This window comes from Astatotilapia calliptera, chromosome 6 (genome assembly GCF_900246225.1).
Source record: "Astatotilapia calliptera chromosome 6, fAstCal1.2, whole genome shotgun sequence".
Taxonomy (NCBI): Eukaryota; Metazoa; Chordata; class Actinopteri; order Cichliformes; family Cichlidae; genus Astatotilapia; species Astatotilapia calliptera.
The window spans coordinates 8,766,518-8,774,807 of NC_039307.1; positions in this window are offsets into that span (position 1 = coordinate 8,766,518).

Here is an 8,290-nt window from a genome sequence, read left to right on the forward strand (position 1 = left end):
TGGCAGAATTTAACAAAATTACTTGCAGAGATAATATGACTTCTACATGACTAGATACTAGATTATATAAGGTTGAAACTCTGTTTAAAATTTTCTGGGAAGTGTACAGAATTTATTATTTATAAGTCAAATGAAAAAATTAGATTGTTCATTTGTTACTGACAGAGATCTGGCAGAGTAAGATTTATAGCTGTGTTTTGACCCTACAAACCTTTCTACTCACTGTAAAAAGTACATTTATTACTATGTCTTGTATTGGGCAAATTTCCCCCGTGCTCCACATTAAGCTCTTTTACATTAAAAGACTGGTATTACTGAGAGCCAGAAGTAGGTTGTCTGGATGAGGATTCAGTAAAGAGTTTTAGGATAGACAAAAAGCTTTTGCAGCCATGCTTAGAACTTTGGGAAATCCATCCATGCGACTTATGCTGTCATTACTGACTTAACACTAATAGTAACACATATCACAACCATGCATGCTTATTTAAGCCATCTGGGCAAAAAGTAGAAAAAAAACCCTTTAATCGGAAAATGTCATAGCAGCCTATATGCCATTTAATTGTTTATATTCTAATGTTTTGTGTACATAAAGGCAGTTTGGGGTTGTGTTTAGTTTCATATCATCCCTGTACTCGCAAAACTTAGCCCAACTTTAACTTCAATACCATAAATTATTTTGGTAACAGATAAATAAAGAGCGTGAATTCACTAGAACTGAGAATGTTATATGTACCAGTGGTATTTATCCTCAAAACATTCATTAAATTGGCCTAATAATTTTTAATTTACAAGTATGCACCTTTATGTTTAGCTAGGTAAATGTGAAATGAGTTTAGCGATTTGCAGAAATGTGAAAGCATACAGGGAAATACAGTATTTAAGGAAAAACAGAATCTTATCCATTTCAACCTTGAAAGTCAATATTTAGTATGACCACATTTATTTTTCAAGGCAGCCAGAACTTTGGTGACCTTGTAATGTTTTAAGTAGTGTTGAGAAAAAGTTCTCCAGGCTTCTTAAAGGACACTGCAAAGCTCTTCTTTGGATGTTGGCTGCCTTTTGTTTTATTTTCAGTTAATATGAATCCACATACTGATAACAGGCTAAACCAAAACTTTTCAACTTGGATTCATTCATAACTTCATAAAACCTGTTGCCACTGAAACACAGATAGCTCAAACAAACTAATTTGGTATGTAGAAATGTGTTGAGATGGGTGGGCTATAACTATCTGACGCTCAAACACAGTATGACAGTATCCTGTGAGTCAACTGGTAAAAAAGATAATTAAATGGAGAACAATAACAGAAATTAACCAGCATGCTAACATATTAGCAATATGTTAGCATGCTGATGGGCAAATTTGTAGGTTGTAGCTAAAAAAAAATAAGCTTGCCAAAAAATGCTTTTTGAGATTGCATTTCAGCAACTGTAATATGTCTTTTCCTCCCTACAAGTACAACCAAAACCCACTTCAGTGTGACTGATATCTAGAACTGTTTATAGCGATAAAGCAAGCAAACAGGAAAAGGTGTAAGTTCTGCTTTTCTGAGGAAGACTAATCAGACATAAAACAAATCTTGTGCTCAGCCCCTTGTTCACCTCACCACGGTTGAATGATCAGATTTCTTCTCTGAAGTATTTTTCTACAACCTCCTAAGCAATGTTTATATAAGCCCTTGCCTATCAATTAAAAACACACCAACAAAGGATTCTGGCTGAAATATATAACATCAAGTCCTTTTCTGCTGTTTTTTTTTTCTATTAATGCATTGAAAGCAAAAAGTATCACACGATGAAGAGTGAGAGACAAGATTCTTCAGGTGACAGCAAACGAACCCTCATTCGGACCATGCATCTCACCAAGTGTGACTTTGGGGAGCTGTTTGACAAGGAGTGGCTTGTTGTACAAATACTCAGCCTCAGCTCATATGCCAGGATGTTTGGGGTTTTATTACATTTTTGCAGCAGAAGGATTTCAATATCAGGATATCAATGATTTATCATCTAGATACAGCAGAAACAAACAAATAGATGGCTTCTATGATTTAGTGTAACACGGCAAACTGTCAAATTTCTCCTGCATGAAAGAAACTTGTTTGCTTATGTAGGTGGTTGGTGTCCCAGCGAGCACCTTAGTATAAAATGTAAAATCTGTCAATAATAATAATGCATGCTCTGCACACTCAAAGAAACATCCTCACTGATATGATTAAGTACACAAATGTTATTTTCATTTCATCACCATATCTGTGATTCACAAAATTACCATGTTCTGTCAGCATAAACACTTCTTGAATATTTGTGCCTGTGTTTGCATATTAAGTGCGGAAATAAAGTGCTTTGTCTGCATTTTTAAGGCGATCATAAAAAGAGAAATGCTTCACAGTGAATGCAGCTTTACGAAAAAGCTTGTTTAACTTCCCACTCCTTGTAGGTCACCATCATAAGCAAGACAATGAAGTCGATGCTACATACGTCTTAGACTCGTTTGCTAACGATCCATCTCTAGGACAATGGAGCTTAATTACGTCCTCTAATGACTTCACACACAAAGGCTAATGGACAACATAGATAACAGATCTGTCATTACCACTGCATATATCTTGGTTGGAAGCTTCATTGTAAGGACACTCGCCAAATTTATCTGGGTCCTAAAGCGAGAATGACTAATAGGTGTGTTTAAAATCCACTTTTTACCAAATTTAATTATTGACAAACTGAGAGTCAGCAAAAATATTTTAAATTCAAGACAATAATCTGTGACATTTTTTTCTTAGAAGAGTCTAAAATGAGCAAATCTTGAAATAATCAAATATTAAATGTTTGTTTAAATGTCCACAAAATGCAGCAGCTGTTACTGCTATCTGTCAGTGTATGTGGTGAGAGGCTGTCATGCGGCCATGTAGAGAAAATGTGTATTAGAGAGAGAGAGAGTGACAGCCAGAGAAAGTGTGGTCAGGTCTGCTTTTTATAAACTAAGCAATCAGACCCTGATAAAAACCAGCTGGCTGGGTCATGTGACCTACCAAGACTGAAAGTAAAGTCATCACATGAGAAACTGTTGAAAACATGAACAAATAATGCTTAAGCGTCATATTTCAGGGGTTATAAGCAAGACTGCAGAAAGCTTGGTAAAAAAACTAGAGCTAGGCGTTATCTGTAACAGCATATAAACCACACAACCACACTTTTTAAAATAATGTCATTTTGACAAACAACCACAAATGGACTAAAGTGCTTCCCTGCAGCAAGAATAGGAGAAGAATGAAGTATACAGTGAAGAAGAGCACAGGGTCACCTAACTTGCTTTATTTTAAAACTATTCTGACTACAGTTGAGACACGCAATGGCCTTGCTCAAAAATAATAATGTTTCAATTGCATGTGTATGTTTTTTCTAGTTACACAAATATCCCTGATCATCCATGAGCTCTAGCTAAGCCTCAGTGCTGTTATTTTTACACGCAGCCTGCTGATACCTTAATTTATATAGCATCAGTCAAACCTTTGCACCTTTGACTGGTACAGCAAGTGCAATTTTGTAAAAGGTGTTCACTTTAACTGTCTGGTTAGTAAATATTTATTCAACCTTCGAGCCAATCGCACTTTCGAATTCTCTGTGACCATTGTCTGTAGTTGCATAACTCTAACCCTCAGGCAAAAAAGAAAAAGCCTGTAATCCTTGATGTCCTACATTAAGTGCACAGAGTGTTTTCTTCTATTGAGAGCACTGAGGCAGAAAAATAAAAGCAATTTACTCCTTCACTCAGCTGTAATCATGCCTCAAGGTTGTGTGCCTTAACCAGCCAGTCAAAACTGCTCATCTCAAATCAGCATCTTATCAAATGTAACCTTTTCTATTGATGTCTGGGTGAAATTTTGTCATATTACAATAGGAAGTATCAACTTATGGCCCAATGTATTTAATTTTTCGAGGTCATGGTTATCTTTGACGATCAAAGTCTAATCAGTTCATAGTGTTTGGCTAAACTGGAGGAACCCCCGCCATCAACTCTACACCAGAAATGCCAGCACATGAATACTATCACTTCAAAGCCTGCATTCACAAGAATAAAAGATAGGAAAGCATTGGACATACATCATAAGGTGGTATACGTACTCGTGTTATGGGCGCTTGGTAACTTGCTCACGCAGACTGAGGGGTGGGTGCACTGATTGATGGATGTGCAAGACTCATACCAGGAAGCATTCAATCTGTTTGCAGTAGCAATCTGTGTGTAATTAGCATCTGATTTATTAAAGGCAGCAGATAATTAACCAATCAGTGGACTGAGCTGCCTTTTTTAAATTCACTCTGTAAATCAAGGAACCTGAAAAGGTGCAATTCTGCTTTGAGAATTATGTGAGAACTTCTGTTATGATCCAAGTTATCTAATGACTTTTTGTAATCTATTTACTGTTTGATTTTTATTCTCACTTTTCACACCAATTAGAACAACTTGACAACTAAACCTGATTTTTTCATTTTTTAAAAATGTTGATATTTTTTTCTTTATTTACGGCATGTTAATATTTAATATAAAATATTATATTCAATATAGAATATTTCATATATATAATAATATAATTTGATTATGAAAGATGGATATTATGATGTATTATCTTAATATTTACCTGGAAACTATTGGGGTTTCTGGCGCTGAAGTCCCTATCCATCTTTCTTTGTTTTCCTTTCTTTCTCTCTTTTTTCTCCATAGTGGTTGAGCAAAATCAAGAATGGTGAAGAGACATTTTAGTATTAACACAAAGCTGATATGCAGTGACAGCAGTAGAGGCAAGCAGAGCACAGGGTTGAACACAGAAGGAGACCCGTGACTGACTCATTGAGACAGGGTTGAGAATCTGAGACTGACCCTTATGCAGAGCTCCCAAATGAATCTGCCTCGATTTCTGTGACCTCTTGCCCATGTGCTGTTTTTCTGTTTTCAGTGCTATTTTCTCTTTCTCTTTGTTTTTAGAGGTAGGAACCACTATTGCAATGGCAAGGTATAGTGAGAGTGACACCAACACTGGGCTGACGTTCGGTACTGTTCTCCAGATACTGATGAGCCTGATTTATATGGTTAATGATTTTATTTTATTTAACTTTGTTGTTGTCTTTTTTCAAATTTGCTGCAAGCTGGCTATAAAGCCAGCTTAATAAACTCATATAAAAACAACAGACACAACATTATGGTCAGATAGATGAGTGAACAGTAGAGTGATAAAATGCTGAGTGGCACCACGATAGCGACACTGTGTGAAGTGTGTTATTTTTTTCTAACTCGTTTATTTTGATACTGTGACGGTTTAAAATGAGGGGGTGAAAAGTTTGTCAAATGAGGCAACTGTAACTGATTGCTGTCAGCTAAGCTTCACCTGAGCTAATTCCAGTCTCTAAACTGTAGACCATACAGGTGGTGTTGCACATGGATCATTTTTAATGGAATTATTATGCGCTGCATGGTACAGATCATTCAAGAAGTCTGCATCCAGTTTTGGTGAGTGACATTCTAGTGTTTTCTCAGTCTAACATGATAGCTGTCCACTACAGTGTCTGTTTATTGCACCTGTGCAAACCAAATTTCTCCAGGAATTAATGTGTGAAACCTTCTGTGTATGTCCATCTTTTACAGTAGACAGAATCTGTGCACTGGACATTTATGTTCCTAGAATGTGACAGAAAATGAACTACTAAAGAAAATCCACAGATGAAAATCCACAAAGTCAAGAAGCTAACTAGGACAGCCTCAGCTGGATTCGGCTATAGAAGGAAGTCGATTTGAATTCACTGCACTGCTGGAAGGCTTGCCATGTATTAGATGCACAAACAGCACCTGGTACAGTGACAAATTCTCAGATGAAAGAACGAAGTCTGCTTTTGGATGATCATATGCTGCTTGTTATCGCTCAGATAGTGTTGAAAAACACATCAGGTTTGCAAATGTGAATTTCTAATGTCCAACATTAGGACTTTCAATCTATCTCTGTCAAAGATCAAATTAATACAAGACCAATATCACAGCAGTGATGCCAGTAATAAGCCCTCCAACACACACACATGCATCCACACAATGTAATTATCATTTGACCCCTTACAAAAAGAACATTGGCCAGCCGAGCTGGATGGGTTTAGCGTCACCAACTTCAAAGAGTTGACAGATGTTGATCGCTGTAAGCTTTTGATGATATTAAAGTCCCGTCTCTCTTGTCCTTGCTATTTTTTATGCCTCTTCCTTCATTTCTATTTTGTCTTTTTTCTAAAGCTGAAAAAGCTAAACTATATAACAATAATTAACCACATCATTTTGTTAGAAATGTAGTAGTACAGTACCTGACAATGCTTCCAGTGTCTGCTTTTGTACGAGGCTAGCAAAGTTTAATCTCGTGCTGAAAGCGAGTTTTTTAAACTAGAGGTAAGAAAACAAATTAGACAGCATTTCACTTCCTCTTCTCACAATGATCAGGCACAAGGGTATATTCGTATGCATGCATGCACACACAGGACATGTATGCATTCACCCAGAATATGAGGTGAGAAATACAGGGCCGTCTTAGATCACTTCACTATATCAGTTTAGCTACAGGGCTTGAAAATAAAGGATGAGACGACTCCTTGGAGATATTCTTGATGACTTGTCCCCTCCTGCTCTTTACCAGATTGACATTTAGAGTCCCCCTTTTTTTCCTCTAGTTTTATTATCACTTTAAAAATAGCCCCATCAGCCATCGGCAGAAGCAGACTGCTGGAAAACTGTCGAATAAAAAAGATGTATGTGCAAACATAAGTACAATAAACAAAAAGGGATTACACATCTCTTTGTATAAATGTATAATGCATGATAAATACCTGTACATGAGCAAAACAATAAATAATTAAACTATGGTCTAATGTCTGTGAATTGCTGTTTTCTGTTGCTTTCAGTTCACATTGGCAAAAAGGTTTAATAAAGTTTTAACAAGATATACGTCACTTACTGACTTCATGTCTATGAATGCTAGTTTATCCCCAGGGGTGGGTTTTGATTATCGATTTTTCGATTAAAATCAATTCTAGAAATCAGCGACGATACCCAGCCCTATTTATCACCAACGGCAAAAGGGCAAGAAGAGAATCACCGAATGACCTAAAATCCTAAAGGAGGGTAAAAAAGTTGGATTAAAATAGACTGATGATGCACACTCACCACCCAGCATACACACATGCAAACACAAATACAATAATCTGTTAATCTGCCTGCATGTCAATATGCCATTAGTGTCATTCGAAATAAGAAGAAATAGGTATCGTTCTATGAGACCATCAGCCCATCAAAGGCTTTAAGCAGATTTGTTTGGGCTTATCCTTCCTGGTAATGGAGAGACGGAGAAGCAATGAGACAGAGTCAGTGAATCATGGTTAAGGAGACTTGTGGGTGTGCATTGCAAACCATCACTGAAAAAGGAAATTTTGTTTTAGAATTATCTAATACTTTTGTTTTGGTTCACTTAGTTCAAGCATTGTCGCTTCTTACTAAGTAAAAGTAAATACTCTTCTTTGAATATTTTGAAACTATCTGGGTTGCTAAAATATAAAATAGCAAGACAAAGAGCCCAGAAAAGATGAGTCTCACTTTGGCACAATGGTATTATGTAGTAATATGTGGTAATATCCATGCTTTCATCTTACACATGTTGGAAACATTTCCTCATTACCTTAAAATGTACTTGTTACAAAAATAAATAAATAACATGTTGAAATTATGGTGGCTTTATTGATTTGTAGTATTTGAGCAACCAAAATGGTAAATGGCCTGTACTTGTATAGCACTTTACTTAGTCCCTAAGGACCCCAAAGTGCTTTACACTACATTCAGTCATCCACCCATTCACACACAGATTCACACACTGGTGACGGCAAGCGACATTGTAGCCACAGCTGCCCTGGGGCGCACTGACAGAGGCGAAGCTGCCGGACACTGGCGCCACCGGGCCCTCTGACCCTCTGTTTTGATTACATTCTGTGCCTCGACACAGCATGGTACTAACAAAAGTAAAGCTCCTACAAATTTAAATAAATCAGATTTTAAAAAGGGCTCAAGGAGACAAAATTGCACAAAAGACAGCAAAAAGATTAAATGGGGTATGAGGCTGTTTCGTTAAAAAGATACATTGTTTCTAATTCATCTGAAGAATTAGAAACAAATTCTTTATGCATAAAGGTGAAAAACCTTCCAGGTAGGTTGCAACACAGAGAGATTTCCACTCCTCTTACATTTTAATGCATTTTACAGAGGCAGTATCAGACA